Genomic DNA, 27,216 nt, shown 5'->3' with positions numbered 1-27,216 from the left:
ACCACTCCCGGTTGAAGAATGGAGGAAGGAGGTTCTGGAGGGGACACAGAATCAAAACTTCGGGATAAGGCATCTGCCTTTACATTTTTAGACCCTGGTCGGAACGTGATGGTAAATTGAAATCGAGAAAAAAAAAGTGCCCACCGAGCCTGTCTGGGGGTCAATCTCTTAGCAGACTCGATATAGGCCAGGTTTTTATGATCAGTGACGACCGTAATGGGATGAGCGGCCCCCTCCAAGAAATGCCTCCATTCCTCAAAGGCCAATTTAACTGCTAACAGTTCCCTGTTACCGACATCATAGTTCCTCTCGGCCGACGAGAACTTCTTAGAGAAAAAGGCACAGGGTTTGAGGTTAGTCAGGGTAGAGGGGCCCTGTGACAATACTGCCCCCACCCCCACCTCCGAAGCATCGACCTCGACGATAAAAGGTCTTGACGAATCGGGTTGTACCAACACAGGGGCTGTAGTAAAACACTTCTTTAATGCCAGGAAGGAATTTTTTGCGGCCACAGACCAAATTTTTACATCTGCCCCTTTAAGTGTGAGGTCCGTCAAGGGTTTTACCACCTGCGAGAACCCTTTAATGAACTTCCTATAATAATTAGCGAAGCCCAGAAATCGCTGCAACCCCTTCAAGTCATGAGGCTGCACCCAATCTGTAATGGCCTGAACCTTCCCTGGATCCATGCGGAATCCCTCCCCGGATACAATTACACCCAGAAAAGACAGTTCTTGCATAAAAAATGAGCACTTCTCCAGCTTAGCATACAAATGGTTCTCCCGGAGTCTCATAAGCACCGTACGCAGATGATGCAAGTGTGACTGACTGTCCCCAGAGTAAATCAAGATGTCATCCAGGTAAATGACTACATAACGTCCAATCAAGTCAGAAAAAACAACATTAATAAAGTTCTGAAAAACCGCAGGAGCATTAGTGAGGCCGAAGGGCATAACCAGGTTTTCAAACAGCCCCCCAGTTGTCAGGAACGCTGTTTTCCATTCGTCCCCCTCCCGGATCCTTATAAGGCTATAAGCCCCTCGTAGATCGAGCTTAGAAAACCATTTGGCCCCCGTGAGTTGATTGCATAGATCAGAAATCAACGGGAGAGGGTACGTGTTCTTACCAGTAATTTTGTTCAGTTCTCGAAAGTCGAGGCACGGTCGCAACCCACCATCTTTTTTCTTTACAAAGAAAAACCCCGCTGCCACGGGTGAGACCGAGGGCCGAATATGCCCCTTGCAAAGGCTTTCTTTAATGTACTCTTTCATAGCTTGGCGCTCAGGCCCAGACAAATTAAACAAACGAGCCTTGGGTAATTTGGCTCCAGGTACTAAATCGATAGCACAATCATATGGTCTATGTGGTGGGAGCGCCTCGGCCTCGCTTTCGGAAAACACATCTTTAAGGTCTCTCAGGTACTCCGGAATACCCTCCAGACCGACAGATGACACAGATACTGATTTTATCGGATTGACAAAAGGAACCGGGTTACAACACAGACCATTATCATTACATCCCCAACGGGTGATCTCCCCCTTCACCCAATCAATAAGAGGATTGTGGTGTTGCAACCAGGGCATTCCCAATACCAGTCCTGCAGGCAGATTATTCATAACGAAACAACTTAAATTTTCCACATGAGTGGAACCCACTTTCATAGAAAAAACTTCAGACATAAAACAAATTCCATCCCGGGTAAGAGGGGATGAATCCACAGCCACAATTTTAACAGGGTCTTTTAACCTGACTGTCCCTATCTTATTAAGAGTCACAACTTGGGCATCAGATTAATGGAGGAACCAGTGTCAACAAAGGCGGTGGTCATAACAGGACTGCCAGCAATTTCCAATTCAACCTGGAGGACCATTTTTATACGTGAGAAAAAATGTACCTGGGAGTCTGGACAACCTCCTCGATTGTTGCCCAGACTCAGTCGTTTCTCTGAAGGTTTCTCTGAAGAAGGGCAGGAGGGACAATTCCTTTTCCAATGTCCAGAGGCTCCACAGTAAAAACATAGTAGGTTGTCTCTGCGGTACCTTCTCTCTTTCTCCTTAGCCGAGACTGACCCAACGTTCATGGGCTCAGATACACAATTTGGGGTACAAGGGAGACTCTTGTTGCATCATTCCTCTAGCACGGAGTCTCCGGTCCATACGGACCGCCTCCATCATGGCGTCCTCCAGGGTATGAGGAGGCAGATGTAATGCCAGTGCGTCCTGCAGATGGTCAGAAAGGCCCCTGTGAAACAACCCCCTCAGGGCGGCGTCATTCCAGGATACTTCGGCGGTCCAACGTCTAAACTCTGAGCAGAACCATTCAGCAGAGTGCCTCCCCTGTGTCACACTCATCACCATATCATCTGCCAGACGCACTCTATCAGGCTCATCATAAATGTGCCCCAGAGCCTCAAAGAACAAGTTCACTGACATACGTTCAGGAGCAGAGGAAGACAGAGAGAAAGCCCATGCTTGCGGAGCCCCCCGAAGTAGGGAAATAATGACCCCCACCCTCTGGAACTCATCCCCGGAGGAGCGGGGCCTTAGAGAAAAAAAAAGCTTGCATCCTTCTCTGAAAGACCTGAACTCCTTTTTATCCCCTGAGAAGGGATCGGGCAATTTGACTGGAGATTCGGGGGACGCTAATGACACATCCCTACCCCCAGAACTAGAAGACCCTGCATCGACAGCCCCCTGCACAGTAACCACCAACTGTTGCTGGGTATGGGCCATCGTGTGCTGTTCCACATTGAGTTTATGGAACATTTGGGTCAGGTGCTTGACCTGATCAGCCAAGGCTTGTATGGGATCCATGAGGATAACACACTTTTTTTTTTTTTTTTACTTCAGAGGAAAAAAAAACTGAAACGGTCAGTTATAATGTCAGGAACACCGCACTGCACTTGCTCACTGAGCCAGGGCGCGTGTCCTGAGTACAAAGACTGTGCACAAAGATACCTGCGGAGCGAGCAGCAGTGGTGACAATGCATGCTCCAGGACCTGAATCACGTGACTGCTGGGGGCGTGGCCTAAGCTCCACAGAGCTAGGAGCTGCAGGGAAACTCCTAGAAGGGTAACTACAGGACAATGTTACCAAGGAGCATAGACAGAGACAAACACCAGATCAAGCTGGATCAAAGCACGAGATAGCAGGACAGTACCAAAGGGCTTAGACAGAAAGAATAGTCAGGACGTAGCAATAGATAAGAAAACCAGAACAGGTATTAGACGGTACAATAGGGGTAAACTGTAACGGAGTAACGATAGCCAAGCCAGGAGGTCAGAACCATAAAAGACAATGGTACCAAAAACTAGAGACGGAGTACAGAGTGAAGGAACAAGCCGGGTCATACACGGGAAGCAAACAAACAATGCAGAGTACACGCACACCAGGGGTCAGCCACACCAGAATAGCAGTATAACTGACAGAGAATGCCAGTATGGAGTGAGCATAAATACCCCTCCCAGATCCAAAGAGAGGCCGGCAATGTTAACCCTGTCAGAACAGGACATTAACCATGTCCTAACCATGACAGCCTGCTGACAGATTTACTTTAAAGAAGAACATCTGACTCACAAGTAGAACCCTCTGCAACTTAGTCTCTTTTAGGGTGACATTCTAAGTCTTACCATATCACTATGATAATCTGTTAACATATGGATCTACTGTATACTGTTCAGTAAAAAATATCTCTTCCGCAGATACATTATACCTGACCATGAGATAAATCTAGATCTGCATTTCAGTATTTCATCTATGGGAATTTATATATAAAAATCTAATAATGAAGTGCTATTAAAATATACATTTGCACAATCTAATCCAGCCTGTACTGATTTTTCATAACCTATTTGTTTTTCTTTATATTTTTCATAGGTGTACTTATATGTGAATATTTGTATATTGTTTACCGCCTGAATGCTGAACTGTTCACACTGTTTATGATTCCATTTCATGCTGCACTTTAGAGTTTCCCAGTAGTCAGAACATCTGACTTCCAGTGAGTCATCTCTATGCATTTTAACTATTATTCATGTCAAAGTACTAGCAGTCAGCAATTATTTAATGTTTCCTGACATCAGAGAAAAAAATAATTGAATTCTAGACAGCTGATGTCACATACGGTTGAATAATTATATGTCTGGGTGGCAGGACTAACCCCAGCAGAGATGTCTCATTTATACTGTACATGAAATGAAGCTGTTAGCTCATCTTAAATATCAGACATTTCTTGCAATGTAGGGAACAAAAATTAATTACAAAAAAGGCTAAATAAAATAGCCAAAACATTCTTTAACAAAAGATTACATTATACTTTTAAATGTTTCATTATACTTTCATTGATGCGTGATTTAAAACCTTAAGTGGTCATATATCAATAGTGTGATTTCCATTTGCAGTAGGTTTACGGAATAACTGGTAGGGCTGTTGGTAAATCTTTTGTACCCTACCCGATAGGTACATTTATTTAACAGACTATCCTCCTTATATTTTATATTTATTGCCTTTTGCCATTTATCGTTATTCATGACCCTCTAAGAATCTGTAGACTAGTAAGAACAAAGCTGAATTGAAATACCGAAATGTGGTAAGGCACAATTAATGTATAATCAAATAAATACTAAGGCTGGAGCTGTAGGACCACTTGGTTTTCTTTTGAAGGGCTTTTCCCATCTCATAAAGTGATGACAGGTCACTATTTCATGCCATCATCATATTCTGATTGGTTGAAGTCCAACTGTTCTTGAGAAGAATGAGACCACAATTCTGGTTTAGCGCTGTAGCCTTTCATAGTTTTTGCTTGCACAACATTGCTCCCCGTCACATTTAGGTTGTAACAGAGGAGAGTTGATGACTATTTCAATTAATGTGATCCCCAGAAGTGTCCCTTTAGAATGGAATCTTTGCTTATGTATCATGGGAAGGAAGAACGGAACTCCGATTTATTCTTCTATGTGCATGGATAGGGTCACAACCCTTAGGGTACAAAAATTTGCTTAGCATTATTAAATAAGACTAGTGTACAAAGCATAAGGGAATCTAGCTCTGTATTTCAAATATTAACATATGCCAGGTGAAAATTGAGCCTGTAAGCCACTCAAATTGTAGCAATATCCGTTGCTAGGGTGAGCACCGTTCCTACTCTCCGCGCGGCTTACAGGCTCAGTTTCCCTCTGACATATGCTAATATTTGAAATCCAGAGAGAATCTCTAATGCTTTGCTGTTGAATTTTCCTGAACCTATATGAATTTAATGTGAAACTGATGAAGGTCATATACAGTAACTGAAACACTTTATTTATACTCTAGTCTTATATAATAAAACTCATCAAATAAAGTGCCAAATTCCTCAATTTTTTGTATGCTTCACCGTTTTATTTTTTTTTTTAAATTGACAAAAATCATCACGTACAGAGCTCTATTTTAACTAATCATTTTAGAGCCCAGTTGTTGGATTCCTACCGATTATAAAGGTAAAACATATATTGGGTATCAATCTTTCACTTGCTTGAAATGTTAATTTATTAGTTGCAATGTATCAGTTACATGTATTTTTTCTGAGATGTGTCATGTCATTTCTTTGTTTTTTTAGAGCACATTCAACCTATTCAAATGAATGGGTGAAAAAATGTAAGTTAAAAAATTACTCTTATTATAGTGCCATTTATTCCATGGTGCATAACATGTGAGGAGATGTATACATAATATAAGCAAGTACAGTAATCTTAAACATTTGAAGTCACGACTAGTACAGGAGGAGAAATGACCCTGCCCATGAGGGCTCCCAATCTACAAGGGATGGGTGAGGATACAGTAGGTCATTGTAGAACTGGTCGTGAAGCAATTTGGTGGATCAGGGGTTGCTGCAGGTTGTAAACTTGTCATAAGAGGCAGGTCTTCAGATTCAAAACACACACTTAAAAACGTGAAAAAAATGCCAAGTTTGAACATACCTTAACCCCTTAATGTCCAATGACGGACACAGTCCGTCATCAGACATCTCCCCTGCTTTGATGAGGGCTCCGGCGGTAAGCCCGCATCAAAGCCGGGACATGTCAGCTGTTATGAACAGCTGACATGTGCTCGCAATAGGCGCGAGCGGAATCGCCGTCCGCCCGCGCCTATTAACTAGTTAAATGCCGCTGTCAAAGCTGACAGCGTGCATTTAAATAGCATTTCCGGCCGCCGGGCCGGATATGACGTCACCGCCGACCCCCGTCACGTGATCGGGGGTCGGCGTCATGTTGCCTGGACAACCAGAGGTCTCTATGAGACCTCTATGGTTGTTCCAGGCATATGGCTTTCAGCGCCACCCGGTGGTCGGCGCTGAAAGCACAGCCGTAAATCTGCTACATATGGGCGATCTGCTCATCGCCCATATGTAGCAGAGCCGATCGGGTTGTGCAAGCTTCTAGCCTCCTATGGAGGCTATTGAAGCATGCCAAAAGTAAAAAAAAAAAAATGTTTAAAAATAAAATTAAAAAAACCTAAAAGTTCAAATCACCCCCCTTTCGCCCCAATCAAAATAAAACAGTAAAAAAAAATCCCACATACACATATTAGGTATCGCCGCGTTCAGAATCGCCCAATCTATCAATAAAAAAAAGCATTAACCCGATCGCTAAACGGCGTAGCGAGAAAAAAATTAAAAACGCCAGAATTACGTTTTTTTGGTCACCAAGACATTGCATTAAAATGCAATAACGGGCGATCAAAAGAACGTATCTGCACAAAAGTGGTATCATTAAAAACATCAGTCTGGTACGGAAAAAATAAGCCCTCACCTGACCCCAGATCATGAAAAATGGAGACGCTACGGGTCTCGGAAAATTGCGCAGATTTTTTTTTTTTTTTTTTTAGCAAACTTTGGAATTTCTTTCACCACTTAGATAAAAGAGGACATAGACATGTTTGGTGTCTATGAACTCGTAATGACCTGGAGAATCATAATGGCAGGTGAGATTTAGCATCTAGTGAACCTAACAAAAAAGCCAAGCAAAAAACAAGTGTGGGATTGCACTTTTTTTGCAATTTCACCGCACTTGGAATTTTTTTCCCGTTTTCGAGTACACGATATGGTAAAACCAATGATGTCATTTAAAAGTACAACTCGTCCCGCAAAAAATAAGCCCTCACATGGCCATATGAACGGAAAAATAAAAAAGTTATGGCTCTGGAAAGAAGGGGAGGGAAAAATGAAAATGTAAAACCGTGCAGACAGCCGTATTATTAGTCCGAGGGCTATCCGACAAAACATTGAATCGCACTCGGACCAATGTTATTCGATTGGGCTGTGCACATATCCAATTTTTTCTTTGGACTGAGTCTGTGAGAGGAAAAATTGCTGCATACCCAAGTTTATTACAATATGCAGATCACACTCAGCCATGCAAGTCAATGAGTACGTGGAAATCGACAGACTGAACTTGGATGACATCTGAATGTAGTATGATTTCTGCTTACTGACACAATGGATAAGATGGAGAAATTTTGTTCTCCATCTGCTGGATCCGATTCTTCCATCTGAGAATATCATATCACACTATGCTGGCACTCTGATCAAACTCTGATCAGAGTTTGATCAGAGTGTTATTTGCATATTCGGCCCAATTCTCTCAGATGAGAAAATATGCGGCTGTCTGCACCTGCCCTAAAGCTACAGTTTTTGCCTAATGCATATAAATAATATTTTTATTTATTTAGTGCCAACATATTCCACAGCACTTAAAGGGTAAATAAACTAACAATATCAAATATTATGTAGTAAAATATGTATTCAACAATATAACGAAGTGGTGTTAATGTCCTACTCCCAAGAGCTTACAATGCAAGAAAAAATGGGGGAAACAAATATGATACACAAAAAATGTAGTTTTCTATGGTGTGCTCATCTTTTCAGTACTATAAATTTTTGTAAAACATGACTAGAATTCAATTTCACTGGAATTTACTCTCTACGTTGGAGAATTTCTTTTTGCACCTCTTCTTAACAATGAGAACCATACATTATTTTTTTGTTTTATGTAAAACATTTGACTCAATATACACTTACTGTAAATCTATAGACGATATCACCTCTCTCCAAAGTGATCGATTACTGGATTTGATTAATTGAGTCACGCCTATATGAAAGAATACATAACTGTTAAAGGGGTTCTCCGAGACATGTAAAATGTTGCACGCAGGCAGCAATATTGCCAGAGCAATCAAGGAAATATTATCCTGCATTCTAGTTCTTCTTCTATTCTTCTTAACACTGGTATATACTGTTTACATTGGCTGCAGATGTCACAGTCAATATACTCAATGCGACAGAGGGAGGACTGGGAGCTTGCATCGCATCCGAATGAAAACCACTTTGGGCTGAGTTCATTAATCCACAGATGGGTGCACGAATTCGCTGGATATCTGCTGTGCTCACCAGAAGAAGAAGAAAATTCTTTCGGCACACCGGCATAAATGAAAAAGCCTTATCAGGCTAATGTGCTTAGGTGTTTTTTACATTTTAATATGGCACAATAATTTTCTTCTTCTCGTGGATAATCAATGCGACATCTGCTGTAGAGATGTGATCAAATTCGCATTAGCCGATTTCGCCAAATTTTAACTCAACATTTAATAAATTTACCTATACTGAGAAACCTCTAATTTCATGGAAGAAAAAGAGAGATTGCACTATACTCAAGATATCCCCTTGAATCTTTGGTTTAGTGTTACAGACTGAAACTACCACCCTTATTTTCAGTCGAATTGAGCACTGAAAGTAGTACACTACAATCAGATTAGGCTTCTTTCTAACCCTACATGGAATGAGCGGTGCTCTCTGACTTTCTATCGTATGGAGTCATAGGTCCCTTTCTCTATTGGTTTCATTGGTCAAGAAAGAATAAGATACGATCTGACAGGCTTCATTTGACTGCTATAGACGCTATAAAGTTGAATGAAACTAGTGGTATTTTGTTCACTTGAATAAAATACTTAAAATAATAATCAAAATAATAATAATCAGGATTTTAATTTCTGGTAATGCAATATTAATTATAGAAAGTTATGTTTGTTTTTATATGTATTAGTTTATTTCTTTTAAAGGAAGAAAGGAACATTTGTGCCCAAATTTACTCAACGGTATGTCTGAGTTCTACGGGGAATACACTTAATTGCAATATGTTTCTCTTATACAAACTGGTTACCGAAACTTTACCAATTACATTTTATCCAATAAATGTTAGCTATCTGGCCTTTACCTACAAATCCCAAATGGCCTCTGCAGATAATTGCTTTTTTAAATTCAGCTAGAGGCATAACAATGAACAATCAGTCATCTCTGTTACTGTTTGAGGATAATTTTTTTGCATTATCTCAATGTCATGTATATGCACTACACTGACAGGCTCTTGATTTTCCAGTTAATACAATTTCTATGTAAGATTTTATCAGAATATTCCATTGTGCTTCTGTGTGTTTCACAAGTTATCTTTACTTTAAAACATGAATTGAACATAAAGGTTTTTTTAAGTATATAATTCCCAAAGATATTGAAGCAGATATTATGTTTTTTTTGTTCCATGTCATTGTGTGCATAGTCATAATGAAGTGATCAAAATAATAATTGAAAGAAATATTTATACATCTGCATGAATACATGCATGATATTTTCTTATCACTAAATGCGTACCGCTTAATGGTAAGATATTACATTCTTAGAAATATAATAATTAGGAATTTACATTAGGATTTAATTGATTAAATGAAATGAAAATGGTGTAATTTGAATAATAGAAGAAAATTAAATGCAATTCTCTATATAGACACAGTGAGCTATAATGTCCACAGAAACCAGTTCATATTCCATTGTTATTGATTTTTTTGTAATATGTAAATGTAAAACTGTTGCATTATATAGACATGGAAAAGTAGACCTTTTATTCAAAGAATGGGTTGGACTTTTTTTAGGTAAAGTTCACAAATGCTTATACTACATTTAATATAAAGTTTAATGGCATTTCATCACCATTTCCTTGGTTACTGCAAGGTGGCCTGTCCATAAGATGACTGCTGATGTAGGGGCAGCCTACTTTATTGAAAACACACAGCACATAGGCATTTAGCATTGGCACATGCGTGCCCTTTCATCAGCAGCAATCTTCTAAGTGAAACCAGAGTGCAAATGGCATAGATGACTTTCGGATATAGGGGTTGTGAATAAAAAATACTTAAAAAAGTCCTCCCATAAAGATTTTTTTTTTAATTAAATCTGTGTATATATTGTAGTGTGTCTGTGTTAATAAACTCATCTACTGCCTTCTCCAGTATCCGTTCTGCTCCTCTTCTTAGTGACGTCGCTCTTCCGACTTTAGGCCTCTCTCTATGCTTTATAGATGAGCAAAAGTCTATTTTACAATGTACGCCTATAAAAGCCACTTCCGGGTCCTGCAGAGCACGGGGTGATATGAAGAGTCTGAAGATTATAGGAGATGAGTATATTAACACATACACACTGCATTGCATACACATATGCATATGTTTATTAAAAAATCTTCATGGGAGGACATTTTTAGGAAAATGGTGGAAAACTGCAGGACAGACTATTCTTTGTAAGTCAAATATGTTCATAGGTAATACAAATGTGTAAACATTTGTGAACCCTTTTAAAATGTATTTCTAGTTCAAAAACATTTTCTATACAAAGGTTTCCCTGATCATCAGCAAATTTCTATGTTTCAGACTTTTGCAACCACCAGGACATTGGATATAATCTGCTAGACTCTACAGCATCGGCGAAAGGATTCAATTAGTCATTAAAATAATAGAACAATCCCCATAATGTATGTCTGTGACAGCTGCATATATAGAATGACTCAACAAAATATTTATATCTTAATAAATTAAAATAACATAATCACTCAATCTTCTGACCCAAGAATATACTTGAACGTTCATTTTCTATATACAAATCTTTGTTAAGCAACCATTCCACTTAGGCTGTGTGCAAAAAACGCTCGGAAAACGTGTGGAAAAAAAACGCGCGTTTCCTGGGAAGGAGTCCGGTTTTTAGTCAGGAATTTTCTGCATACGTGGGTACACAGCCTTACAGTATGCCAAAACTGAAAATTTAGTAATTAATTCTGCTCATGTTGTAAATTTGAACCTATATGTAACAAAAAGGCATAGTGCTTTCATATGTTGCTGACACGTTATACTATGAATCAACAAGAGTCACAGGAGTCAAATGGCAGATGTCTTATGCACCCTATGCCTTTAATGAGCCAACCCCTTTTAACACATATAGCTTTTTAATTAAATTCAATATATATATAAAGTAGAGATGAGTGTCTCTTTTGACATTTGAATTCACTAACTTCCCCAAATTTTTCCTCAAAAAAACATTAGCTTTGGTCTCAATACAGGAAAGCTTCTAATTGGTCAGAATCTACATGTGGGGGAGAGAGTGGAAAAAAAAAGAAAACGACACTGACCGTAAAAGCTTACACTCTGCAGTAGAGCGAGAGAGAGCATTCTGCTGACAATAAGAGCTTATATTGCACAGGAGAGAGAGAGAAGACTCTGTTGACCATAAGAACTTACACTCTGCAGGGGAGAAAGATTTTGCCAGTGACTATAGACATGGAAAACGACTCACAAGAACAAATTGTGCTACACTGGGAATTGGTAATCTATGATGGCCCAGATACTGACCACCAGGGTACAAGGCTTAATAATCCATAACATGTCATAGCTGTAGGGAATTATGTGGTTCCCTGCATAGCAGTAACAAATTACATTTACCTGATCTCTGATGCTTAGGCAATTTTGGGGATTTTTTTTGTGAACCACAAAATAAATCTCAAAATGGTTGAATTTACGTGTAACCACAAATATCATGAAATTTGACTGGCTCTTGATCCATTCATCCCTAATATCACGTTTTCCATAAGCTCCATTTAGTGATTGCTTCGGTAATTCTGAATTAGACGAGGTATGCATTCACTTTAAAGGGGTATTACTCTCTACATACATGATCTACTCTATTATTGATCTGTCTATCTATCCTCTAGATAGGCGATGGTTGTTAGATTGGTGATGGTCCCTCTTAGATGTTCACCAATTGTGTCACCCATTCTATCCATGTTCTGCCAAGAGTAATTAAACAACATGTCTCCCATTCTGGCAAACAGCAGTGGAACCCATGAGGATCTAAGAATTTATCACCCATCCAGCAATTGTATCGACAAATCATATTCCACAACTTTATAGTGTGCCACAATGTCCTAGCACTAATAAATTATATGAAAACGAATGAATGCACAAATGGAAGACACTGCTATTTAGTGGAAATCCATATTGCAGGCATATATGAAGGGCATATGAAACTATTGTTCGCTGATTTATTTTCCTTCCTTATTCTATTTTTCAGCTATCTGTTCAGTTGACTCATTAGATTAAACAAGACAGAAATGTAATAAGCAGAAAGACACCATAACCCAAGATCATTTCATGAACTTAAATGCGTTTCTTTCATTCCATACCAGGTAATATTAAATATGTGTAATTTCCTTTCCCTAATCTAATTTTATAGTAGCCTGTAGCAGCTCTAACTTTAGTAATTTATAAATACCTCATGTCAAAGTGCCTTTGCTTTATCATAAAAGGGAAAAATCTGCTTGTGATAAGTCTCATCACTTCTTTTTTTCATATCTATAAAATCCCCTGAGCACATTTTAGCAATTTAAAGATTGCATAAATATATAATTTATTAAACTGTAATGACATTTTAGGTTTAGATCATTGCATGCAAATGAGAACACTGACTATCATTGCTCATTTTACATAATGTTACATGCCATTCAGACCAGCTATCATATATTAGAAGGAAGTTTAAGAAGACAAAGGAATTTGCTTTAATTTAGTATTTCATATTTCACTTGGAATTTTACTAAAGATAATAAACCATAATTTCTATCATTCTTTTTATAATGTTTTAGTTTTATGTCAGTTCTTTTTTTGCTGGGTTTCGCTGTGTCTACGCACAGATCCTAAAAAGAAATACATTTATTGTCTTGCTGAATCCCAGTGTGATGGCCAGTAAATGTTGATTTTGCTTGTCTATGATATCATAATGGTTGCCATGGCGACACTGATGTCATAAATAGGTTGCAGTGGTGACGGTTATGTTATTATGGTTGCCATGGTGACGATGATGTCATAATGGGTTGCCATGGCGACAATGATGTCAGAATGGGTTGCCATGGCTGCAATTATGTCATAATAGATTGCCATGTTGATGATGATGTCATAAAGGTTGCCACGGTGACTATGATGTCACAATAGTTTGCCATAGCGATGCTGACGTAATAAAGGTTGCCATGTATGATGGGTATATGGGCACTGGACTATGGGATGGAGGATAATCACTACAATTAGTTATAACTAACCACAGTTCGTTACTATGCCCGGGCAACGCCAGTCTCTTCAGCTAGTATTCTATATAAATAAAGCCTACTTATTGTAGAATTGGGAATTTGGGGCAATGCTTAAATTTATGTAATCCTTTATTGACCAAATATCCAAAACTTACATTTTATCATTACAAGTGTAATATATAAGAACTAACTGGTGTTCTCACAGAGGCTAGCACATTGTTAGCAAACTGAAAGCTAACTATAACAATTACTGTATTTTTAAGGTTTTAATTTTTACAGGCTTATCACTGTTTGAACTGCAGTTCTTTGAGTAAAGTTGTGTAAGTAGTATGCTAAACTGAAAATCTACTTATGCAACCTATATACCTTAATGAAACACTCCCATCAAAGTTTTCAGTCATCATATTACATAGCACTGTGTACAGTACTTACAGTTGCTCATTTTGCCCTTCTACCCAGCTAATTTTTCTCTTTTCTAAGCTCTATGAAATGCAATTGAGAAAGGAAAGTGCTGTTTAGAAATCTGCAGTGCCAAAGGTTCAAAGTACGATCATAAAAAAAATGAGGAATGAATGCAATTTATTTCAAGGTTTTCAATTCCCTTCATCAAGACAAAACCACAATAATGGTTTTGTCCTGACGAAGGGGTTTGAAAACTTTGTAATGAGTTGATGAAATTAACTGCATCCATACCTCAATGTAAGCAGCCAAAAGCAGCAGAGGTTTCTTGTGGTATTTTTTTCACACTTTTAGTTGGTTAAATAATCATTACTGTTTTTTTTCATTACTTGTTTTTAAATAACGTAGCATGCTTTATATGTTTGCTTTTTAATGCATTTTTATTTGGGTGTCTCACTAGCAAATCAATCTACTATATAATAATCTAATTCTGTCTGTCTGTCTGTAACAAAAATCCCATGACCAATCAGCGACAGGCGCAATCCGGCCGCGAATTGGCCGCCGGATTGCCGCCAGGACCCGCTGCTGGATCGCCTCCAGAACCCGACGCTGCCTGACTACACGCGCTGGATCCAGCCGCTGCCTGCACACCCCTGGTGAAACCTGAAAGATAAGAAAAAATAGTTAGATTATACTCACCCCGGCATTCGATCCGGTCCGATGGGTGTCGCCGTCCCATCCGGTGCCTCCCATTTTCATATGATGATGTCCTCCTCCTTGCTTCTCCCTTGACTCTTACGCACGCGTACATTATCGGCCCTGTTGAGGGCAGAGTACTGCAATGCACAGGCGCCGGACCTCTTTGACCTTTCCCGGCGCCTGCGCACTGCAGTACTTTACTCTGCCCTCAACAGGGAAGATAAAGTACGCATGCACAGGAGCCGAGGGAGAAGCAAGGAGGAGGACATCATCGTATGAAGATAGGAGGCACCGGACCGGACCGCGACACCCACCGCACCAGAAAGCTGTAGATAAGCCCTTGATGGCGGTGGCCCCAGCTTATGGGGCAAAAATGGGGTGACAGATTCCCTTTACATATTCTAGAATACCTGATGCATTAGAATCGGGCCACCATCTAGTCTATCCATAAAAACGGACGTTTGAAATAAATTAAAATAAATCCACACCCAAAAATTTGTGTAAAAAGCATAAAAATCAAGTGCTAAGGAGAAGTCATAGATGACATAAATGAATCCAATATCACTGGACACCTTGAAGCATCTCTTGTGTATAGATAAATTAATTAGCAAGGAGCTAACAGTTTCAGGAAGAGCTGATGTTGTAAGTTTGCCCACTGACACTGACATGAACAGTCTATAATTTTAAGGTTAGATTAATTTTAACATTGAGAGATAGAATATAAAAAGTAAAATCCCGAAAATCGCATTGCAATAAATTATATAAATTTATTTGCATTTTTCAGTGAGAAATAAGTATTTGATCCCCTACCAATCATAAGTTCTGGCTCCTACAGACCAGTTAGACGCTCCTAATCAACTCATTATCTGCATTAATTACACTTGTCTTACATAGTCACCTTTATAAAAGACTCTTGCTCACAGACTCAATTAGTCAGTCAGACACTAACCTCTAAAACATGGGCAAGACCAAAGAGATTTCCAAGGATGTCAAGGACAAAAGCTAGAATGGGCTATAAAACCATAAGTAAAACATTGGGTGAGAAGGAGACAACTGTTGGTGCAATAGTAAGAAAATGGAAGAAATACAAAATGACTGTCAATCGACATCGATCTGGGGCACCATGCAAAATCTCACCTCGTGGGGTATCCTTGATTATAAGGAAGGTGAGCGATCATCCTAAAACTATATGGGGGAACTTGATATCAAAGCAGCTGTTACCACAGTTACTAAGAAAACCATCGGAAACTGTTATGAATGGGTCACCAAGGAGGATGCAAGAACAGGCTAAGCCACCAGAAGACCAGAGAGGTTGGTAACTAAATGGATTGCAGAGCCCTGATCCTATCAGCACAACTAGCAGTAGCTGTGGAGCGTTCCTACGATGCCCTAGACGCTTCGTCACAGCCAGAGGACTAACTAAGCCTAAAGACAGAAAGATGAAATCTGTCAAATCTGAAATTTGTCAGTGGGAAAACTTACAAAATCATCAAGGGATCAAATACTTATTTCCCCCACTGTAGATCCTACATCAAAGGTGAAGATAATTACCCATAAGGCAGACTGCTCATCTGTAATTTATTCCAGAGACATCATGTGGCAATGGAAATGCAATATTTAGATTCAATATTGATAATATTATATCAATACCATCCATGGATAAATCTGTAAATGGGGTATATATTCAGTTCTGTGGGTGCAAGAGCGAGCAATGTGATATCAAAATGAAATATTGCTGTATCATCGTGGTGTTTGGTGTGTCATCGTGGTGAAAGTATGATCAGAAATATGGAGGTCATAGTATTTAGCTAGAAGGTTTTGGTGTGCAAATACAACCTAAAGTAGAATCATATCTTTTCTCTCATATTTCGGGGCATACAATTAGGCATCCTATTCTCACCTGACCAGGACGAGGGCTAAGGGATGTGGATAAGACTTTTTTAATATCTCCTCCAGAAAAACTCAGTATCAGATCCAGGAGAGACAATGGAAATTGTAGATCTATCCTAATTTCTGTGGATGTCTTCTCTGCAAAGAAGTGCTCACAGGACTAATCTATAAGGGCTTTCTTTATTTATCCCTTTTGTTTTTGCCTTTTATGTATGTCTTATTATTTCATCTTTTTGTAATATATTAAAAGCACAATAATTTTTTCCTATATTAAATCTAAAACTTAGTCAGTTTTTTCCTTACTGCTTTAAATGTCTCTACAATTTCAAAGAGGAAAAGTATAGCCTGGTTGTATGCATGTGTTACCCAGAGCAGGCATATTGTATACCTATAAAAACAGGGAGTGGTGGCAGCAAGAAGTTTGGCGCAGGTATGTGAACTGGCTGTGGAGCACACTTCGCTCATTGTCAGCTTATTATGATAGATAAGTGAACAAATGAGTGTGAGAAGCAGATTCCCACTTTACAGTCACATTTGATTCATGTATGTAGTAACTGGGTGGTGTTTTGAAAAATCAACAGCAACAGGACTTGTTCATACCTTTTGCTGAACAAACAACTATACCAACCTCACTCAGCCATTGCTTTACCTCTTCCGCCTCTTTCACCTCCACCGACATTTCCACGTGTACCTCATTTGGAACTCTTGCTATTGGTTCTAGATTGTTGTTTTTAATTTTTTTTTTCAATTCTATGTTCTCTTAAGTCAGTTCCCTTGAAAAAACAAAACAAAATAGTGTTGGATTCGTCCTCTCCTCCCTCTTCCACCAATACCACCATGTACTCCTCTATCTTCTACAGTAGACATACTCCACCTCCTCCTCCACTTGGACCTCCTCCACCTGGCACTAGATTGTGATTTTTTTTAAATTCTATATTCTTTTGAGTCAGTTCCCTGAAAACAACTAAAAATGTAGAAAAAGAAAACAAAAAAACAGAAGAACAGTTTTTGACACCTACTCCCCTAACTCTTCCACCTACATTGCCACATCCACCTCCACCTTCTCCACCTACTCCACCTCCTTCCCACTTGGACCTCCTGGTTCTCTATTATTATTTTTTGTTTTTTAAGTTCTATGTCCTTTTAAGTCAATTTCCTAAAAAACAACAACAACCAAAAGAATCACCAAAGAACACAAAAACAGTGCTGGATATGACGCGCCCCAGAGGCCGTGGGATACTCTGTACCGGGCCATTCATCTTAAAGGGATGTGTCACAGTGGCAATGACCCAGTCCATGGCCCCAGGTGGTCATGTTAAATGGCAGTATTGATTAGGGATAAAGTTTATGTAGTGATTCGTGATGCCAGTTGGAGTGTTCGACTGTAGGATAGCCGGCACTGCAGATGATCCCTGGGGGAGTAGATGGTGATGGCAGTACTGATGTTTAACCCCTTCCAACCAGGGCTGACCCCCAGAGATTGAGATGGAAGCAGAAGGCACGGAGTAATAAGGCAGGAGACAAGGAAAGTCACTTTATCATTTACTGTAGTTCAGGTGCAGATCAGAGGGGATATTACAACTCTCACCAGGTTACAGTCTGCTTTGGAGAATGGGAGTTATCCTTCACTCTGCTTGTGACTCAGTGTAAGCTTCCTGCTATTCTAATCCCTTCTGGGACCAAGGCTTTCCGGAGTTTGGAACTTCCAGTACAGCCACTACTCACTGTGTTTTCCTCCTCTGGCAACTTGCAGCTTGGATCCTGTGTGAAGCTCAAGTTCCTTCTTGCACAATCCTTCACTGATCCTAATTTGCTGCAGTCTTCCTGGGGAAAACACTCTGCTGATGGTTGTATAAACTCACACAGTCTCTCAGCTTACCACCTCTGAGAGACTGTGTGATGTGTGGCTATTAAATGGAGAGCTATTTGTTATAGCAAATTTTAACATGTTCCAATAAAGAAGAATTTTTATGCAGCAGGAGCCAAACAGTTTTTTTCCTTGATTGTTCCTGACATTTTTCCGCTCTGAGGTTCTGCAGTGGTTACTGGTGAGCGGGCTTACTTTTTACTATGTCCAGACCCCATGGCCTTTAACATTGTGAAAAAAGGAATAGTGTGATGGGAAGAAGAAATGGATTGACTAATGGAAGCTGCATGTACAACCAAATGGGGAGCTATAGATGTGGCGCAGGTGAGTGGAAAGATGTATTTACTTTTTTTCATCATTCACCCAGGCTTATACAAGTCAGAAAAATGATGGCCAACCATATTTACATGGAGACAAAAGCCAAAAAAATCAGACTAAATGTAATCTGATTTTTTTTAGTAAAACTGAATTGATTTGCTCATCTTTAGTCATGTTAAAAAAGAAATAGGATTCTAGAAATAGAAAACACTTTGTCAACATTAGAAGACCAGTCAATATAAACAATATCCTAATGGCTAAGCTCCAATCATAAGGCAATGGGGAAGTTAGAGGATACATATCTCTATTTTCAACATTTTTGTTAGTTTTAAGGCATTTTATTTAGTAGGGAGCTAAAACAGTTCATTGGTGTACTCTTTTGTACGCGTACATGGCAGTTACTAAAGATTAAAAATTGTCATATAAGAAAATATAATTTAAATGTAAAAGTATAGGTTAGGACATCATCGTAATTTCTGTTCAACTTTATATATGTACATAATTATCAACCGGAAATCATCTGCTTTGTTTTGCTATCATTGCAGCTGCTATTTTGATAGAAACAATAAAAGCAACATTACAATATAAATTGGATGAAGGGTGAAAGAAAAATCAACCAAGATGATATGTAAAATGTTGAGTTTCCTGATTAAATTTGTTTGCAAATGAGTTCTGTTCTGGCAGTTGCAATTTTTTTTATGAAGATACATGCTGATAATTATTCTACATATGCCACACAAAACATTTTTACTTTGCTAGTAGTAAATTGTCTTAATTGTAAATATGAAAAATAGCATGGTCACTGAATGTTATGCATTCACAATATGATAAATTAGAAATGTTTTGTGACTGGATGAACTCTATAAAGGAATATGAATGTATTATAAAATCTGAGTGCTCAGGATCATTGGGTACTGGAATAATTGTGAGAGAACAAAATGTTGCTGCATTGATATGTTAATTATACTATTAAGAATGTTTCAATTAATAGGGCAAAAAATGTATGTTTAGGACAAAAATTTATAGATGAGTTTATGCTTTTCTATCTCTTTGTCCTTTTTGATACTTGCCAAATAATGTTTGAAATCCTCATTTCAGAGAGTTTCCAACTACTCAGGTACAAATCTGCATCAGCTGTCTTAGCATTAGGGTTTTTTCACAAACTGCGTTTTTGCTTAATTTTTCCACCCAGTTTTACTGCGGATAAAAACATAGCATTTTATAGTTCTAACATAGTAAATTAGATTTCTGAAATCTCATATACATGTTGCTTATTACTTTCTTGTGGATTTGAACAGCCAAAGAGTTTTCTCACTCCAAAGCCTTAGGACAGTGGGATAGGCTGCCCTTATTGGGGTTATTCCCTTTCCACAGATGACTGTGACTGTATCCGTGACAAGTGGAGGCTTCGGCTATGCGGGAAAGTTCGTGCTGCAAGCCGTGAAGATTTGGTGTCTGATTCCCATCCCACAGATCTAGAATCCTGTGAGAGTGTTGTCAAGTGAAGGACGAGCATGACTCAGAAACAGTCAAGTCATGTCTGAACAACTTGAGCTTCAGATTGGAGCATTATACAAGAAGATTGCCTTCCATGTGTTGTCTGGAATTCCCATTGGTCATCCAGAGCTGAGAATTCAAGTGCCTGTGCTAGTCTAGAGATCTTTCATTGAGGACCGCCAATCATAAGAAGTGTCTGTTGCTTAAAGGTACAGGTCAGTCAGGAGTGTCGCCATCTTCTCCACCAGGTCTACTAGTTGTCAAGTTACTGTGTGCTGGTGTCTCAAAGGAAAGGGAAGCGGAGGTGATGTTCCCACACAATCCCAACAATTAGACCAATGATCTGCCCCCAGGAGCCTCTCCACCTCATGGACATATCATCTTGGTGACCAGATTGAAGACGGACCCAGAGCATTTATCTTCATTCTCTAGTAGTTCTGGTGAAGAGAACATCAAGGCTGTGGAATCTTCCAAGTCTCTGCTATGCCCAAACAAGGCAGAAGAACTCCAGTCGGTCCTTGGATCCTCTGGGGTAGTAGCTGATCTACACCAAATAGAGAGAGACTTCACAAGGCCAGGAACCAGGTTCTGCTCCCCCTTTGTCCTATGCTGAGGATGGCTTAATGGAGCAAAACATCCTAGTTATGAAGATGGTGAGACAGTCACTTTTCTTCTTGTGGAAAGAAAAAGACCTGGTATTGAGGAGAAGTCGTGGGAGTCAGTGAAGAGGTGTAGACTCTCAGGTCTAATTATACCCCTTTGGGAATTAAGCTACAGGTGTAATGATTATTTTTACTCCATGGGTGTTATCCGGAAACAAGCAGCAGTGGATGTTGCTGAGTGATAGCTGCAAACTGCCATTTTAGTTACCAGTACGTTGTAGTGACCAGTACGTTGTGCCCAGCTTGTGTTTCTGGAAACCTGCACCCATAAATTATTGCTACAGAAATGTCAAACACGTGGACGCTAACTGCGGTTTAGACACACTGTGGTGCTCAGGAGGGAGGAGGGATTTGGGAGCGCAGAATTCGCTGGATTTCTTTTGGGGTGACAAAGAGCCATAGCACTTTTCCAGAGTCTTTGTGCCTCCAGCCCCTATATTTACATTGACAGATGGTAGAACTTTTGGGGGACTTGATTTTTTGTGGATGGATTTGAAGCTTTTGTTAGGAACATTTTACATAATGTTTGGGATCACATTTTCCAACTTTCTATGCTGAGCACTTCTATCGAGGTTTCCATCTAAATCTCTAATTGACGTGATTAAGATGAAATCCTCAAGGGAGCCACTCACTATAATGAGGAAGCAGAGTTACTCTGGATTCCATCTGGCCCCTGTTCAGTGGTGTTTTCTTTTCAGAAGTCCTGAATACTGTGGCCAATTGCACTTTTATCCACACGTAAAAAGACAGACACTGCCAGATCACAGGTCAGACATCAGCCACAGTGCCTCCATTGGCCTCATTATAGGTAATATTCTGCCAGGGATTACATCTGAATGATACATTTCAGAGATGTACATGGAAAGTCCATTGTAAGCGTTCAGCATAGAGAGCAGGATAAATGTCAACCGAGCCATACTGCAATCTTTGGGAGGCAGAATGAACAAATCAACAGCCGATCATACTAGATTTATATAGTTTTCTTTATATTTGGCTGCTGTCACACACTAAAAGACGCTTTAAAAAAAAAAACAAAAAAACAACTAGTTTTTGCATCACCATATTTTTAAAGCTATAATTTTTCCATATTTCGACTGATAGCCTTATATGAAGGCTTGTTTTTTGTAGGACAAGCTGACGCTTCTACAGGTACCATTACATTTTTTGGTCGCTTTCTATTCCATTTTATTGGGAGGCAGAATAAGCAAACACCAGTAGTTTAAGAATTTTGGGGTTTTTTTTTTATACCATGACGCGTGTGGTAAATTTGATAAGGAAGCTTTATTTAATGGGTCAGTACAATTACAACAATACAACCATTTATAACTTTTTTGTGTGTTTTGGCACTTTTATACAATAAACTATTTTATAGAAAAAAAATATTATTTTTGCATCACTTTATTCTGAGAGCTATAATATATTTATTTTTCCTCTTACGGAACTGTAAGGGGGCTTAGTTTTTGAGAGACAAGATGACGTTTTCAAAGATAGACAAATTTAAATAAAAATGCTTTCTGCTCACATTTTATTCTTATTTTTGTTTGGCTATATGATGATAAAGGGTTGTTTTTTGCCTGTTTTTGTTTATTTTTTATTCCTTTAACTAAAGGGGTTAACTAGTGCAACAGTTTTATAGGATAGGTCATTCCATAAGCTGCGATACCAAATATGTGTACTTTTTTTGTTTTATTTTTTTTCATAAAAATATTTATTTATGGATGTAACATTTTTTTTATTTTTTTATTATTATTTTGTGATTTTTTTTTTTTTAATTTTGACTATTTTTTTTTTACCTTTTTTACTTTGTCCCACTATGGGACATTCACTTTTTACAGGCAGATTGCTTGTGAAGCATAGGAATGCACAGCCCCTGTGCGCGTGTGATCAACATGACATATCCATACTTCCAATGTCGTTAAGTACCAGGGAACCTGGATGTATCAACATGCCCAAGGTGCTAGAGGGGTAAGGCTAAGTGCACACGTACCGGAACTCTCGCGGAAATTACCGCGAGAATTCCGGAATTCTAGTCCGCGGGAAAATCGCATTTTAAATTCCCGCGATTTTCCCGCGGAAAAACGAGCATTTTGCAAGCGTAATTAGCTTGCAAAATGCTAGCGTTTTCCAAGCGATCTGTAGCATCGCTTGGAGAACTGACTGACAGCTTGGTCACACTCGTCAAACATAGTGTTTGACGAGTGTGACCAACTTTTTACTACTGAGGCCGCCTATGCAGCATCAGTAGTAAAATATAGAATGTAAAAAAAAAAAAAAAAAAAAACCGTGTTATTCTCACCCTCCGACGTCCCGCACATCCGTTCCCAGTAATCCTTTGCAAAAATGCCCGCGATGACGTCAGTTCTCGCGGGATCGCGGCATCTCGCGGTAATTCGCGATGACGTCGCGTGAATGACCGCGAGACTTCGCGATCCCGCGAGAACGGGCGTCATCGCGAGCATTTTCGCAAAGGACTACTGGGACCGGAGCGTGAAGAGAAGCAGGAAGACTGCACGGGATGTCGGAGGGTGAGAATAACAATATTTTTTATTTTAAATTCTATTTTTTACAGGGATATGGTACCCAAAGCCCGGAGGACAGTCTCCTCTCCTCCGGACCATGGGTACCATCCGCAATTGTTCTGCTTACTTTCCGCATGGTGTGCACAGCCACATGCAGGAAATAAGCGGAACAATGCATTCCTATGGGTGCGGGATCGCAGCGATTCCGCAAATTAATGAGCATGCTGCGGTTTTTACTGCGAAGCGATTCCGCCGCGGTAAAAACCACAGCATTAGCACAGCATTGCGGAATCCCATAGGAATGCATGGGATGCTTATTTTTCGCATTTTCACGGCAAAATCGTGCAGTTAAAACCGCCGCGGAAACGCGAAAAAAACACCACGTGTGAACTCAGCCTAAAATATGAAAAAAATACTTCTAAATTTTAACAATCTGGTGAAAAATAAGGCAATAATTTATATCAACATATTTTTTTAAATAGACATATGTTAAATATTTAATAGCTATATTGTGAGGCATGACTTTTTGTTTTAAAAGTATAAAAATTAATAGTTTGAAAATCATCAGTTTTTGCCAAATTTTACCCAAATTTCTGATATTTTCATAAAAAAGCTGAAATGTTTTCAACCTAAGTTTACTGCTAACATAAAGTACAATGTGTCACAGAAAGAATCTCATGTTCACTGGGACATGTGGATGCATTTCAGAGAGTTATTACCTGATAAAATGATTCATGTCTGACTTAAAAAATGTTGCCTGGTCAGGAAAGTGAGACCTGGCTTCAATAGAAAGGGGTTTGTAAGAGGCTGTCAACCCCAAAACTCAATTTAAAACACTTAAACAGCACTGTAGTGGACTATAGTTGCACAAAACCACACCTGCAGTACAGATTTCATATTTTAGTTTTTCTGATAAAAAATGTTTTATTTTATATGAAAATGAGTCCTCATCCGTGCACCTTGGATGTTGCCAAAGGTTCAGTGTAGTACAAATCTGTCACCTCTACCAGCATGCTGTACACCTCCCCGTCACTAGATTTGGCACCACTTGTTTTCCTGGATCGAGTGATGCATAAATTGAAACACCGGCCTTGTACATCAACAATGACACTGCACAATGCAGGTGGTCAGCTAGCGTGCCTGCCCATAGTGTCCTTGTAGAGCTTACTTGCTTCACACAGGATCATGCAGTACTTGCTATGGGCAAGTGAGCACTGCCAATCCAACTAATGGCAGTTGCTTAGTATGTTAAATGAAAGATCATGCCAAAAAGCAGCAAGGACACTTAATTTGCATATGAAATGAAAGTTTTTTTTATGACAAACTAAAGTAGTAAAATAAATATTTATTTATATTTACTGTATGTATGTGCATACATATTTATACAGACAAACTTCAAACATTAAAATTGATACACTAATGCCAGGACTTGTCTCCCTTCAAGTACATTTGGGACATCATTGCTCAGTAATTGCAAAGGGAGCTGTGGGTATTGATGATTTGCATGGCCAAATCCATTCAGAGTGGCAGAACATTCCTCAGACAACCATAAATAACCTCATTGATAGCATAACAAGGTGAGCAGATGCAGGTATTTCTATGAGTGGCGCTCAAACTAAATACTGAATAAACCTACAAAAAGAAAAATAAACAAAAACCCTGCTATAACTAAATAAGTAAAAAGCAAGTGCGTTTAAATAATACGATTTTTGATAAAAAAAAAATCATGAAAGTCATCTTGCCAATACTGAATAAATTAATGTTTTGAAAACTTTGCTTATGTTTTTATCAATATTTTCATATCGTTAACATGTGTATTAATCCTGTGATCTCCAGAATTTCACTATATTTACTTCTTGTTGCAGTATCAATAATTGAATTGATTGAAATGTATGTGAGTGTATACAGTATGTATATATTGTGGTATATCAGGTCACTGAGCTGAACACTGAGGTAGACACGGGAATACTGTCTCTTTTAGACCTTCTCTGGTTTATTGTATACATGTGGCATAAACCATTGTGAAGCAAAAATAAGCATGGACTTTTGGGCAAAACAGGAAAACCAAAACAAAATTGTATAGCAAAGATAATAGCATAGCAAACTCACAGTTCAGGTTATTACCACCCCAAACACCTCTCTAGAGTAAGCCTCTGTAGACACACAACACTGTCAGTGTCTCAGAAAGCTGACTATTTAAATCCAGGACCACACGGAGATCAACCTCCCACCTACTCTATGGTTGTTCTCAAAAACTCAGCCCTTTTAAAATGGCTGCTTAACCCTTCTCAACACTTAGTGTGTGAAACACGACTGAGTAATTCCTCCTAAAATACTAATTATTAAAGGGGAACTCTCCCTGCGCCTCTATTGACGTTCCAATATTAACTATTAACATCAAACTCAATCTTTAAGGCCGGCATCACTCTACCATAGAATACGGACAAGTGCTAGGCGAGAAAACATCGCATAGCACTTGGACCAGTGTTAATCTATGGGGCAGCTCACATCACAGTATTTTTTCTCGGCCGTATTCTACATGCGTGTAAAATTTTAGCATGCTGCGATATTACGCGAATATAGGCTGAGTCTCGAAAATGCAAGCCTATGGGTGCGAGAATACATGGGACACCACACGGACCATGAGAGTGCTGTCCAATGTTTACGCACCGGTGTCATTTGAAATGCCAGCAACTCGTGCGGTGTACAGTAAAATCACACTAACAGGTTAGAATAGAACAGATAGAATAGGTATATACATATAAAATACATAGATATATTGATGTCGGTGACACACAAATATATATATATATATATATATATATATGCATTTATAAATCCAACAATGTAGACCAGCTCACTCCTGTGAACCACCTGGAACCTCAGCTGACCTGGTTAACTCTGTTGTGCCCGGATCTGGATGTAGGAGTCCATCCATACAAATGTGAACAACGACAAAGCAAAGTCCAGCAATAGCGTGAGCAATCCAGGATGCTGTTAAAACATTTTTTCTTTTTATTCATAAATCCATTAAAGTGCAATGGTCCAAGCAGTTCAAAACAGCAATAACGCAGGAAAGTCGTGCAGATAGGACTACGCGTTTCAGCGGTAGAACCCGCCTTCTTCACGGTCCAGAATCTAATCTGCTTTCCAAACATGGAACCTTATATACATCCCACTCCCATCAGGGTAATTATAAACATATGTGAGAGACTTAAAAACATGTGCTATAAAAGCAGATCAAACATATAAACTATCCACATATTGATCAGTATACAACATGCATAAAGATTATAAGGAAAGAATTCAACATATTGGAGAAAAGTACATTAGGAATGTCCAATAACCTGACCATAAGATTTAAGGCCCTGTGCACACAGTGCAGACTCCGTGCAGTTCCTCAGCAGATTTGGCCCTGCAGAACCGCAGCAGAACCGCAACAGAACTGCACGTGATGCACAGTACCATTTAAGGCTATGTAAAACAAAAAAGGCTGTGCACATGCTGCAGATTTTTCTGCGCAGATCTGGTGCAGAATAAAAGAAGCAGCATATCGCTTCTCCTGTGCGGCTCTGCTGCAGCTCTCCACCTGCTCCATTATAGAAATCTGCAGGCGGAAACTGCAGGGGAAATCCGCACAAAAACTGCACCAAATCTGCGACAAATCTGCAGGCAAAATGCAGATCATCTTACCTAAAGATTTAGCAAAATCTACGCGGAAAATTCCACAGCAGAATCGGCACCGTGTGCACATAACCCCAGTGGTACAAAAACATAGAATAATAATATTAACCAGCATTATATAATACAAATATATCAATAGTGCATAATGATATCCAGGCGGTTATTAAAGCCCTGTGGCATGCGAGTCCCCAACTCAAATATCCACCTACTTTCTCTTGCAAGCACTTTTTTATGAAAATCTCCCCCTCTCAATGGTTTTT

The 27,216-nt window shown here is 39.2% G+C and overlaps 2 long non-coding RNA genes across 2 annotated transcripts in view; one reads left to right on the top strand and one right to left on the bottom strand.

The window, feature by feature from the left end:
* LOC141101185 (uncharacterized) overlaps positions 1-27,216 on the top strand; it is a 221,035-nt gene that overhangs the window by 41,094 nt on the left and 152,725 nt on the right. The window contains exon 2 of the long non-coding RNA XR_012234905.1: positions 12,416-12,530. This is a non-coding gene — a long non-coding RNA (uncharacterized lncRNA). The remainder of the gene's footprint in view (positions 1-12,415; positions 12,531-27,216) is intronic.
* Positions 13,533-26,431, bottom strand: LOC141101184 (uncharacterized). Its single transcript, XR_012234904.1, has 3 exons — positions 26,164-26,431; positions 17,059-17,182; positions 13,533-14,483 (listed from the first exon to the last, which is right to left on the bottom strand). It is a non-coding gene; the product is annotated as an uncharacterized lncRNA (long non-coding RNA).

This window comes from Dendrobates tinctorius, unplaced genomic scaffold, assembly GCF_039654945.1.
Source record: "Dendrobates tinctorius isolate UK_male_01 unplaced genomic scaffold, ASM3965494v1 ptg000115l, whole genome shotgun sequence".
In the NCBI taxonomy this organism is placed as follows: domain Eukaryota; kingdom Metazoa; phylum Chordata; class Amphibia; order Anura; family Dendrobatidae; genus Dendrobates; species Dendrobates tinctorius.
This window is presented reverse-complemented; position numbering and strand designations above follow the sequence as displayed.